Genomic DNA, 13436 nt, shown 5'->3' on the forward strand with positions numbered 1-13436 from the left:
TTGCGAGGGCTTAAACAGAGCAGTGCTCGTAATGTCGAGCGAGAAAAAGAAAAAGACGCAGTGAAACATACGCAGCGGTGTCTTTGTGTAGGAAACACTTCAGATGCTTTTAGGGTGAGAGGTTTTGGAGTTCTCTCTGTCCATCACTGAACGTGTCAGGAATATCAAAAACAAAACCAACTTAACCGCGCTGAGTTAGTGATACTTCGGTGATCCGGGTGTGTGTTTAAACAGACAAATACACTTAAAATATGTCAACATGTCCATTCTGCGTGTTTTATTTTAAACACTACTAATGTTCTCTTAAATGAGCACAAGCAGTGACTAAAGTAGTGCAACGCTTCATTATAGATCTGCGCATCAACACCTCTGCTATCAAACTCAACACAATGAGAGATTCACCAGCTGCTCTTCACTAAATAACTACAGTAACTTTAATCAATATGCAAATACAATCAAAAAGGAAGTGGATTTTATAGCTTTATTTAATTTCTGGATAGGCCATTAATTTTAATAGGCTAAACCTTTTATTTTATTGTCAATATTTTCTAATGTTTGCTCTGTATTCTATCATTTGAGGCTGTTTGTTGTCCCATATTTTTTTACATCCCAGCGTTGACAGATTGCTAATCAATAGTTAGCTATAGTGCTATCTGTTTATTGTAAGCTATAATGTTATGGAAAATAGTAATAGTAATGAAACGACCCCCCTCACTCCTTCCTCAAGCAAATGTGTAAATATTAGATCAATTCAGCAATAATGTTAATTGCATTGGCATATTTGTGTGACGTTTTCTCAGCGTGTAGTAGTCGATCAATAAGCTAGTTCATTTCTTATGACTATACAGTAGCAGTGGAATTCACTGTGATATGACAGACGCCACCTGACATCTTGCCTTGGGCGCCACACGGCTTAGGGCCGGGCCTGTGACCGATTCATTTGTTTTGAACCGTCACGCGTCTACGTCAGGCACTCATGACTGCAGCCGCAAAGTGTTTGGTAAAATGGAAAAGTTTTCAAACTAAAGCCATCACAGACTTCTGATCCGTCTTCAGATCAAACCAAATCTAGAAAGGAGCCAGACAGAAATATGATCAGTCCTACCTCAATCTCAGTGTTATTGCCGGCGGAGGTCCAGAGGGTGAGGAAGTCCTGCAATGCCTTTAATGCTTAGAAAAGCTTGCAACTGCTAGCATGAAGCCCTTAAAACCTTAACGCCACCTGACAACAAATCATCCTGGATATGTCAACAAAGGTTGATCATGTTCTCTTCTGAGAAAGCAAGAGTATCTTCATCAACTAAAGATGAGCACAGGTACAGCCAGCGTCCCACAACAAGCTCTTCCAGCCGCATCTTGTGCATATCAAATCTCCAAATCCAAACAGCCGTACACCGTATATTCATGACTGCTGTGATTGGAGACATCTTTTTCCTCATTTTTCCATATTGAAATATTGTGGTGGGTCTTGAGACTGAATTACTTGCCGAGGTGGGTCCCGGAATAAAAGCGTTTGTGAATCCCTGCGCTGTGCTGCACCTTCACTCCTGAATGAATGCTACTGAAACTCAACTTGAATAAAGCAAGGCAGGTTTATTTCTACAGCACATTTCCCACACAGCGGCAATTCAAAGTGCTTTACATAAACAGGAATAAGAGAGACAAGATTAAGAAAAATAAAAACTGAAAATAAAAATCATTAAAAACAGATGAAATGTGTTGAACCGGTTATAAAAGACTGAAGATGAACAGAGAGTGTGCTGTGTGCTGGAGCACAGTGTTCACTCAGTACAGCACAGCTACAGACGTGTGTTCAGTCCTGATGTGAATGTGTCTAATGTTGGAGCACATCGGATCATTTCTGGAAGCTGACTCCAGCAGCAGGGGGCGCTTCATCTCTGTTCATCTCTGTTCCCAAGCGCAATGACTTCAGTTTTCTCTTTGTTTAACTGAAGAAAGTTTTGGCTCATCCAACTGTTCAGCTCATCAATGCACTGGCAGAGGGTGTCAGTGGGGCTGTAGTCATTAGGCAGTAAGGCTCAGTAGATCTGAGTGTCATCAGCAGAGCTGTGTAGGAGATTTGGTTCTGTCTCATTGTTTGGCTCAGAGAGAGCATGTAAAGGTTGAACAGGAGAGGTGCCAGAATCGAGCCTTGTGGGACTCCGCATGTCATGGGTGTCCACCTCGACCTATGGTCACCTATACTGACATGGTAACCTCTACCTTCAAGGTAAGATCTGAACCATTCGAGGACCGTCCCAGACAGCCCAACCCAGTTTTCCAGCCTATCCAGAAGTATGCTGTGATCGACAGTGTCAAATGCAGCACTGAGATCCAACAATACCTGCACTGCTAGTCTGACTGAGTCTGTATCATTGATTATCTTTGACAGTTGTCTAAACACCCCCTGAAGTTAAGGAGCTTGTTAACCTGGTTGAAAACAGCTTCTTCAGTGATTTTGCCAGTGAACGGGAGATTTGAGATTGGCCTGTAATTGCTCAATAGGGTGTTATCCAGGCTGCTCTTCTTCAAGAGGGGTTTAACAACTGCAGTTTAGGTGAGTTTGGGAAAATCCTTGATAGAAGTGAAGCATTTACCACTATTAGAAGATCCATTTCTACACAGGTGAACAGTGTTTTGAAGAATGATGTGGGGAGCGTGTCGAGACTGCAGGTTGATGTTTTCATAATTTGCACAATCTTATCTAAGATTTTACCATTAATTGACATGTAATCAGACATAATGTCTGACTTCTTGAGTTGTGGTTGAGCTTGTCTGAAGACGACACAACTTGGCTGATTGGATGAGCTGATAACATTTCTGATATTATTGATCTTGTCAGTAAAGAAATGAGCGAACGCATTATATTTGCTTTCAGAGAGGGGCTCACTGGGAATCAGACGGGGGGTTTGTGAGTCTCTCTACCGTTGTGAAGAGTGTGCGAGAAGTGTTTTTACATAAACAGCAGCTCTGAATGTAAAAATTCTAAGTTCAATGCAAAGGGACACCTTAGTTTTTACAGAGTTAGCTTTTCAAAGCCTACAATGAACGAATTTTGGGGACTACAAAACATTCTTCCGCCCCCTGTGAGATTACAAATGTTCGTTTATTGCGCATCCAAACTGCGCAGGTAAGGGCCGTGGCCAGAGCGCTGTAACATTACTGCCGAGGGAGAAATGCCATCCTGCTGTTTCCACAGAGCTTCGTCTGTTTAATTATAAAATACACTGCAAGCATGATCTGACAAAAAACAGCTCCAGAATCTCCCCGTTCAGTGCTGGATTCAGCTAAAATCTCCTCAAAGATGGAGCAAGGAGACGCTGAGAACTGAGAGCCTCGACCTGTAAGTGTTTTTATTTGTTGAAATTGATCATGACGTGTGCAGTGTCTGGCCTTAACAGTGTGCTGTAGCAAAGATGTAAACAACGGGAAATGAAGATCGACACTGCCAAAGATTTAGCTACAAAACCATCTTTATCAGTCAAACACACACACACACACACACACACACACACACAGCACGTGCGTCTCTCTGTGTGTGACGGCAGTTTCTCTATCGGCAGCTTTTTCATGAGTTTTACATCTCAGACGATGAAGTCGCAAAAGATATGTGAACAATTCATGTTACTTGGTTAGACAGGCATATTCCGGATATGTGTGTAAAATACAGCAGTTCTCTCCTAACTCGAGTGAAGCACCAAAAGAATCCATCAATAAAGGCTCACACAGGTCTCATCCCACATCTTCTGCTTTTTTCTGTCTGCAGCGTCACCACAGAAAATAACTTAATCCGAGCATAAGAGGAAAAGAAAAATAAACATCGGTCACACACACATGCGCTTCTCGTGTTACAGGTATAAACACACACACATTGACACACAAACACTCTCTTAAAGGAGCCGCATCCCATTTTCACTCGTTACAGACTTGTTGACTGAGGGCCTACTTACACTATGCCATCCGTACCGTGCCCAGGCCCACTTCCCGGATCGTTTGAGAAGTGTGAGTGCGCTGAATCGGGCTCAAGCACGGTTCACTTGGCCGGCCCTGGCCCGGTTGGAAGAGGTGTGCCTGAGCGCGGTACACTTGGGCTTTGGCGCGGTACGCTTGTGTGTGAGCGCGAAACGCACCAAAGCCCGAAACCGAAAGCGAGACGTGACTTTTAAGGGACTGTTTGATATGGATTTATTAATCATTCTTACTGTTTAGTGAACGCAAACTGCCGTAGTTTATTAAAGACGCAAACCCCTCACTGCACGACAGCTGCGCCTTCAGCAGACCTCCTCATTCTTGCAGCACGAGGGCTTAATGATTGTTTATGAGCGCCAAAAGTGGCGGATCTGTCCGGTGAAATATCTGACTGCGTGTCGCCGCATCCCTAAGGACTGTTTGGCGAAATATTTGACTGCATGTCACTGCATATCAAACCACTGAAAGGATATAACTAGAGAAATCTCCACTGTGCTGCTGGGTGAGAGCGTATGGCAAGCCGTTTTAACATTTAAACCTTGTTCTGACTATCCATAAATATATTTAGAGATATAATTATATATTTTGACAAGTCATTATTATAATTCGACTTGTCAGAATGACAATTAGAGATATCAGCAATTACAATTGTACTAGTACGAAATCAGATTGGAGATATCTGCAAATATATTATGACTAGTCATATTCCTCCATTGACTTCCATTGAAAAATATTTGCAGATGTCTCTAACTGAGTTTTGACTCGTCAAAAATCCAATTCAAGATATCTACAACTGTAATTCGACTATTAGTAAATTAATTAGAGATATCTTCAAATATATTTGTAAATATCTCTAAATATTACGAATTAAAGACATCTCCAAATGTATGACTAGTAAAAACTCAGTTAGGGATATCTCTAATTACAATTGTGACTAGTCAAAACTCATTTAGAGATATCTGCAAATATTTTTCAATGGAAGTCAATGGAGGAATATGACTAGTCAGTTATAATATATTTGCAGATATCTCCAATCTGATTTCGTACTAGTACATTTGTAATTGCAGATATCTCTAATTGTTATTCTGACTAGTCGAATTATAATTATGACTAGTCAAAATATAATTAGAGATATCTCTAAATATATTTATAGAGTCAGAACAAAGATTTAAATGCTAAAAAGGCTTGCCATAGAGAGCGATTCTGAACAGCGCAGCAGCAATGACGTAAGCGTGCCGAGGCCCGATATGGTGTGAGCGCGGGCCGTCGGGGGAGACGGGAGGGGGGACAAGCGTGCTTTGGCCCGGTTCGAGGCAACTGTACCTAGTGTGAGTACGGCCTGACTGTTTACACAGAACGCGTGTGCTTGTCTGGGCATGACGTGGAGCCGATCCGCGAATCACAGCACATTACGACGATGACCAATCAGAGTCTCTTGAGGGCGGGTCTTTCAGAGGAACTAGAAAATATGACGGTGGTTTTCATGTTAGCTGAGTAGCTGTGTATAATCAAAGTGAGATATATGAAAAAATAACACGATTTCCTTTAAGTGAAACATGAGCACACATCGCTCTCCGTCTTATAAACACAACCAAGCCTTAAATTTATTTCTGGACCAGCCCTTTAAGTTGCTGTTTATCAGGCTTGAAAAGAAAGTCTGCCTAGCAGTGCTGAGTTCCACATTAAAAGCGTGAAGACTGTCTTTATAGATATTATCAAGCACTAGTCTGTCTTTCTCCACATTCGCTCAGCTGTTCTGCATTGTCTTTTCATCATTTGGACTGCTCTCGAGTTTCTCCAAGGGGTCTGTCTGCCAGTTCTCTTCTTGAGTTTAACAATGTCATCTATGATGATCTTAACTTTAGAGTTAAAGGGCACCTATGGTGAAAAATCTACTTTTCCAGCTGTAAGGACAGGCATGTGTGTAAGTATAGTGTATAGACCATCATATTGGGCTGATATAAACACACACAGTCCTTTTATTTCAATTTAACAACAACAAAATGGAGGAGCAATTGCAGCGGTTTTCAGACCGACCACAACTTTACGTAGGAGTGCGGTCCCCCAGCCCACCAATATTGATTGACAGCCTTGCGTCACGATCATATCCTCGGTTTCTTGTATCACGTCCGCCATTTTCAGCGTGTGAGTCAAAGCGATATCACTACAGGAACACTCTTGCTCTATTTTTTGATGAAAAGCTCATTGGGCTCAACACAAGTTCAATATTCTCCACATTATCGCTCTTATTGGAATTATTGCTTGTACCTTTTGCGTGGCGCCGTGCATTTTGAAGTTCTGGGCGTGGGTTTCCATCGGCGTGTACGTGGTGGAGCTTACGTTAATTCAGTGTGTGTGGTTATTAGTCTCAGTGTACACGCTCGGCACTTTTACACCGAGACTATACACAGACACAAATGATTGTGTACTCTCTGCTTGGTCTGTGTCCGACTCGTACATGTACGGCTGAATGCTGATCCCAGCATAGCTTAGCTTAGCTCTCTCTGTCTGTCAGCCTGTCTGTTGTAAACAGAGCGTACCAGCTCTTGGCTCCGCCCCCTTGTTATGTTGGGCGGGAAGCCGAAACTGTGAAGCATCACGCCCTAAACAGCAAACTGTGTTAACACCCCCAACATGACACTTTAACACACTATAATAAAAACATCTGAACTGTGTTGAACTGAACATAAACTGGCACACTCACAACAACCAGAATATTCATATTAAATCATAAAAAGGATAAACTATGTGCTCTTAAACAGATCAAGGAGAGAATCGGCAGATATGCTTGGTGCTAGCGATATGGCCTTCATCATGCTCACTGGTGTTCTCACTTATGCATCTGTTTCTGACAGGGACAGATCTGTCTTTAATAGCTGGAGTGATCAATATATCAAAGAAATGATCAGATAGTGGCACATCCTTAACAGCAGGCGATGAAATGTGTAAACCTTTAGTTATGAGCAGATCAGAGTGTGTCCACGAGTGTGTGTGGGTCCTTGAACATGAGTCAGATCAGAAGTGTTAAGACCGTCATCATCAGCTCTTTTACAGCATTGACTTCTGGATTATCAATGTGAATATTAAAATCCCCAGCAATACTAAAATAATCATATTCAGAGGTTACTATTGATAACAGCTCTGTAAAATCCTCAATAACAGCGGGAGAATATTTTGCAGGCCTGTAGATGATGATCAGTGAGATGCGTGGAGCCCCTCAGTGCTGTAATCAGATATTCAGGACAAACAGTCAGCAAATGACACTTGTTTACACTCAGAGACGTCTTTAAACAGGGCAGCGATGCCTCCACCTCTCCTATTAACTCTGCAAACACTGCGAGCTGACGGGAGCGTCTGATCTACTGATGATGATGAAGAGTGCAGACCTGCAGACGGAGCGGTGCTGAAGCGGCTCTGAAACCCAGCAGACAATGTAGCTGTAGACACACACACACACAGACCAATACACTGTGTGCCAGGGCCAGAGCCGCGTCCGTTACTCTCAGTGTGTCCTTCTCCAGCTGTAGCGTGTGTGTGTGTGTGTGTGTGTTCTCCAGCTGTAGTGTGTGTGTGTGTGTGTGTGATCTCCAGCTGTAGTGTGTGTGTGTGTGTGTGTGTGATCTCCAGCTGTAGTGTGTGTGTGTGTGTTCTCCAGCTGTAGTGTGTGTGTGTGCGTGTGTGTGTGTGATCTCCAGCTGTAGTGTGTGTGTGTGTGTTCTCCAGCTGTAGTGTGTGTGTGTGTGTGTGTGTGTGTGTGTGTGTGTTCTCCAGCTGTAGTGTGTGTGTGTGTGTGTGTGTGATCTCCAGCTGTAGTGTGTGTGTGTGTGTTCTCCAGCTGTAGTGTGTGTGTGTGCGTGTGTGTGTGTGATCTCCAGCTGTAGTGTGTGTGTGTGTGTTCTCCAGCTGTAGTGTGTGTGTGTGTGTGTGTGTGTGTGTGTGTGTGTGTGTGTGTGTTCTCCAGCTGTAGTGTGTGTGTGTGTGTGTGTGTTCTCCAGCTGTAGTGTGAGCAGTCGGTCATCAGAGACCCAGTAGCCGGATGTAGCTGCTGTCGCTGCAGGACCTACACTGACCACTGAGCACAGGAGGAGCGACAGGTCAGCTGCACTGATGCAGGTGTGTGTGTGTGTGTGTGTGTGTGTGTCTGCTGTCCTCATCTGTTCTTCTCTCCGCCTTTCCTCCACACTCTTGTCCAGTCACGTGTTTCCCTTTAAACAGAGGCGGAGCTTGAGTGGGCGGTGATTATGGCTTCTGACCAATCCCGTCAGCAGGGCGGGGCTCATGGTGCCGTCCGTCACAGGTGGAACTGTTAATAAATGACAGAGGAGTGAGTTAAACTGCAGTGTAGACACAGACGGCCCTGATCTGAGGTCAGCTCCACACCCTTCAGCAGCTCTCTGTGTTGGAGAGTGTGGAGTGATGACCTGATGGACCTGAGCGCTGTTATCTGCTCTCATAAACACAAGATCTGAATGCTTACACACCATCTGCATAGCCAGGAGGTTCAGGTGGTTCTGAAGACCCACCCCTCACCGACAGAGGTCCAGACTTTGTCCCATACAGGAGCTCATCTGTCCTGCTTTGACTGCTGCGCCATCATAAATAGTGAAAATAAGCGCTCAGCCGTCGCTTCAGCGGGACTTCAGCTGATCAGCTTTGGCCAATGCTAACACACATTCTCCTCTGTCACTGCCGGATTGTTTTAAACAGAATAAAGTCACCTGTAAATGTTTTCATCAACTCAGACTTTATGCGTAAACCAGAAAATCAGCAATAAAAGCTGTGAAGCGCCGAGGCGGCTCATATTCAACTCATCAACACTCACTTGGTTATTGCTGTCCTCCAGCAGTTTTCAGATGTTCACTTTTTACAAGAGGCTAGAACCACTGTGAAGCTCTATACAATCATCATCATCATCATCATCATCATCATCATCATCATGTTTTCATTATTTTTTAACTAAAATGTGCTTACTGTGCAGTTAAATCTGCTGCTCCTTTTATTTTGTCATTTGTCTAATAAATGTTTTCTAATAATACAGTTTTAATTGACTTTGTTATATAGTGAACTCATGTCTGATGTGATGAATATGTTTTTAAATATAAGTTTTATTTCAGATTTCTTTATTCTAAATCTGTAGGAAATATTTCAGGTAAAACAAGCTGATCCAGCTACAATAGTGCTCAATGTCAGACGCGCTTCAGCAATGACGGAGCTCTGATCATCGCTTATATCAGTCAATAATGTGAGCACATGATGTGTGTGTGTGTGTGTGTGTGTGTGTGTGGGCGACGGCGTCTGTGCTTGCAGCATCATGTATCTGCAGACGTGTTAAAAGGCTCAGTGTGGATGTCCGAGTGTCTTCATTATCAGAGTTTAGATGTTTGAATTGTTTGAAGATCAATAATGTCTGGATTTAGTCTTTAATATAGTGAAGCAGAAGTACAGTCTGCTGAAAACAGAAGTTAAGATTGTCTCTTCTCCACTGTCGGGACTTTATATCCTGTTGAAACGGCTTCTGAAAGGAGAAAACAGTAGGGCGGTGCTTTATTCCATCCTCTGGAAACCAGATGGAAAACTGCATTTACAGACAGAGTCCTATCATAATCATCCAATCCACTGCCTGATAGCCCCGCCCTAAATGACTGATAGCTCCGCCCTAAATGACTAGCCCCGCCCGAAATGACTGATAGCCCCACCCTAAACGACTGATAGCCCCACCCTAATGGCATTCTATATGACCAGAGGTGAAGCAGGGTGGTTGGAGGGCGGCGGGACGGTTATGACTTTGGTTAAAGTTTATGAGGGCTACATTAATGACGTGCGCAGATGCGCTGTGACATACATATAACATTCAGAAGAGTCAGTTCTGTTTTGATGCTGATTTTGGAGTGAACGTGTCTGGACCGGCTCATCCTCACAGGACAGATTCCAGCAGGTATGAATATTACTCTGAACTCCAGCATGGAGTTGGCCTGAATGTCTAATAATAAAGGGTCGAGTCTCGTTCAGCAGAGCAGACAGCGGCTCATTAGACAGACGCTGGTGTTCTGCTGCTGAACCGTCAGTAAATATAACAGGAAGGCTGTCATATCAGACACTGATGGAGGAAACAGGCTGAATATTCTTCAGCAGCATCATGCTGGACACTGCTCAACCGTCGAGCCATGGTTATCTAGTCCACGTGTGAAATAAACACACACACACACACACACACACACACACACACACACACACACACACACACACACACACACACACACACACACACACACACACACACACACAGCAGTAGGGTGAGTGTATTCAGGAGTCCTGCTCTAGACAGTTCAGACAGCAGCTCCTCACACGGCGAGCAGAGCTGGACAGACCACTGAGAACTCAGACTCCAGTAAAAGCAGCAGCACTCGCCTGAAGATGCAGTGCGAGAACAGTAAAGAGACCTGCTGCTGTGAACATTACTCAGTGTAATACTCACTACTCTTGAGTATTTAGGAAAACTCTACTGTTTACTGATCCTCTGTGTATAGCTGATGCGTCACATGTCATGTGTGCATGTGTGTGTGTGTGTGTGTGTGTGTGTAAACGTCACATTCTGTAGTGCATCTAGTGATTGCCCAGCAGACACACAACATCATCAGACGCTAATACTAGGGTAGATTTAGGTCATGACGTCAGGTGGACAAAATTCAATGTCTAGCCAGTGTCTGAGGACAGCGTTATTCTGATGTCCAGTGATGATGCTGATATTTGGTTGATTTTAGGTTGTGAAAGTGACCAAAATCCAACATCTAAAACCAGCGTCACGATGACGTCACACACTGACATTTATTCATCAGGTATGACAACCAAAACACAACATCTAATAGACATCATAGTGGCAACGTCCACACAACGTTGATATTTGGTTGATTATAGGTTGAATGTTGGAGATTGACGTCGGCCTGATGTTGAGTTCTGACCGCAACCCGATTTTCATCTCCAAACAAAATACAACGTCCCCACGACGCCAGGGGACAACATCAATCTGACATCATGTTGACGTCTTGTACCCGCTGGGTGTTTCATCATACAGTAAACATCCGCCGTCTTCTCATCACTGACATCCTCTAAACAGTGTCTGGGTCAGGTGTGTGAAGATTCTGAACATCTTGGACACTTTTAATTATTCCACAGTTTGTTGGAAGCATTAAAATGAAAAGATTTAACCTTCTTACACACCGCAAGATTAACGTCTGTGTGTGTGTGTGTGTGTGTGTGTATCAGCATCACTGAAATCCACAAATGAATGTGTTTCTCCGTCTCTGTCAGTGTTTCCTGCTCCAGACTGTGCTAATGCTGTCTTCATAAAGTCTCTGAGCGATGCTGACAGGGCAGGACTTAATTCAGTACAACTATACTCCGTCTCTCTCTCTCACACACACACACACACACACACACACACACACACACACACACACACACACACAGATAAGACTCTTACCTGAGCTGTCCTCTCCAACATGGCTCTCCTCACTGATCTCCCGTGTTTGTCTTCTCTCAGTGCTGCTGAAGATCTGCAGTGTTCAACATGAAGCTCAGTGTGGAGAACATCACTGCTGCTGTCAGGCATCCATCTCCCTCTCCCTCTCCCTCTCCCTCTCTCTCTCTCTCTCTCTCCATCTCTCTCTCTCTCCTATTCACACAGTTGATCAGTTGGCAGGCGGTGAACAGGCTTAACTCCATACACCTCTCCACCCACGTGTGTGTGTGTGTGTGTGTGTGTGGACCCCTGCCTACACACTCTCTCAAGGGCTCTCAGCTCCCAACACACTCACAAATAGCCTGATTCACACACTCTGACTACACACACACACACACACACACACACACACTCCGCAGCGCATTTACAGCACATCCGCCCACGCGCTCCTCATGCTGCAGCTAATGGAGCCGCGGCGCTTCGCTAATTATGCTTCACCCTTCATTAATTAGCAGGCTTTATCTGACACGGCTGTAAAGCGTTCGGTGAGCGGTACATTAGCTCATCGCTAACCGCAGACTGTAGCGTTCATTCACAACACTTCTTCGAAGATCAGCAAGAGCCAATCAGAGCGAGCTGAGGATCGTTTCTGCAGCGGCTTCATGTTTTAGCGATGCTAATGCAGCTGTCGCCGTACAGATCAGTGTGTCGTTGGTCAGGAGATGAACCCTGCGCTCACACTGAACCGCTCTGATCTGATGAAGGGTTACTCGTTATCATTATGAGTCTCAGAGTCTCGCAGTGCTACCGTTAGAGTCCTGTTGTGTGTGTGCGCATATGGCCTGTGGGTGTGTGTGTGGGCGGCTGTGTAGGCGTCGTGTGATCCTGACTCAGGGTTCAGTCTGCTGCTGAGGAAAAACAACACCATGAACACACACACCACACGCTTACTGAAGCTGCACTCTGATTGGACCAGACAGAACACCAATCAGATCTGCTCTGAGTGACGGACATTATAATCACACTGTCAATCAAACAGCTGCAGCAGAACATGATGCTTCACTGACCAACATCTGGACTGAACTACACTGATGACAACGAGGACCTGTCTGCTGGAGATCTGATGGAGGTCTGCTGGAGATCTGCTGAGGTCTGACGGAGATTTGATGGAGGTCTGATAGATACCTGATGGAGGTCTGCTGGAGATCTGATGGAGGTCTTACGGAGATTTGATGGAGGTCTGATAGATACCTGATGGAGGTCTGCTGGAGATCTGATGGAGGTCTTACGGAGATCTGATGGAGGTCTGATAGATATCTGATGGAGGTTTGCTGGAGATCAGCTGAGGTCTGACGGAGATCTGACGGAGGTCAGATAGATATCTGATGGAGGTCTGCTGAAGATCTGATGGAGGTCTGCTGAGATCTGATGGAGGTCTGCTGGAGATCTGCTGGGGTCTGACGGAGATTTGATGGAGGTCAGATAGATATCTGATGGAGGTCTGCTGGAGATCTGATGGAGGTCTGCTGGAGATCTGATGAGGTCTGCTGGAGATCTGAAAAGGTCTGCTGGAGATCAGCTGGAGGTCTGCTGGAGTTCTGCTAGAGGTCTGAGTTATCTGATGGAGGTCTGCTAGAGATCTGATGGAGGTCTGCTAGAGATCTGATGGAGGTCTGACGAAGATCTGATAAGGTCTGCTGGAGATCTGATGGAGATCTGCTGGCGATCTGTTGGAGGTCTGCTGAAGATCTGCTAGAGGTCTGATGGATATCTGATGGAGGTCTGCTGGAGATCTGCTGAAGGTCTGATGGATGCCTGCTGGAGGTCTGATGAGGTCTGCTGGAGGTCTGATGAGGTCTGCTGGGGGTCGGATGAAGTCTCCTAGAGACCTGATGGAGGTCTGATGAGGTCTGCTTGTTATGTATTTGTGTTTTTTTCTCTCTCTCTCTCGCTCTCGCTCTGTTCTCCCATATCTGCTCTCATGAATTCTCAGGTTCCGTTCATTGGT

The 13436-nt window shown here is 44.7% G+C and overlaps 2 long non-coding RNA genes across 2 annotated transcripts; one reads left to right on the plus strand and one right to left on the minus strand.

Moving 5' to 3' along the window:
• Positions 1-1573: 1573 nt before the first annotated feature.
• Positions 1574-7385, minus strand: LOC141386400 (uncharacterized). The gene is made up of 2 exons (XR_012408355.1): positions 5309-7385; positions 1574-3934 (listed from the first exon to the last, which is right to left on the minus strand). It is a non-coding gene; the product is annotated as an uncharacterized lncRNA (long non-coding RNA).
• Positions 7386-7410: 25 nt separating this feature from the next.
• Positions 7411-9000, plus strand: LOC141386401 (uncharacterized). Its single transcript, XR_012408356.1, has 2 exons — positions 7411-8082; positions 8185-9000. It is a non-coding gene; the product is annotated as an uncharacterized lncRNA (long non-coding RNA).
• Positions 9001-13436: the final 4436 nt, after the last annotated feature.

This window comes from Danio rerio, chromosome 6 (genome assembly GCF_049306965.1).
Source record: "Danio rerio strain Tuebingen ecotype United States chromosome 6, GRCz12tu, whole genome shotgun sequence".
NCBI classification, from domain to species: Eukaryota; Metazoa; Chordata; class Actinopteri; order Cypriniformes; family Danionidae; genus Danio; species Danio rerio.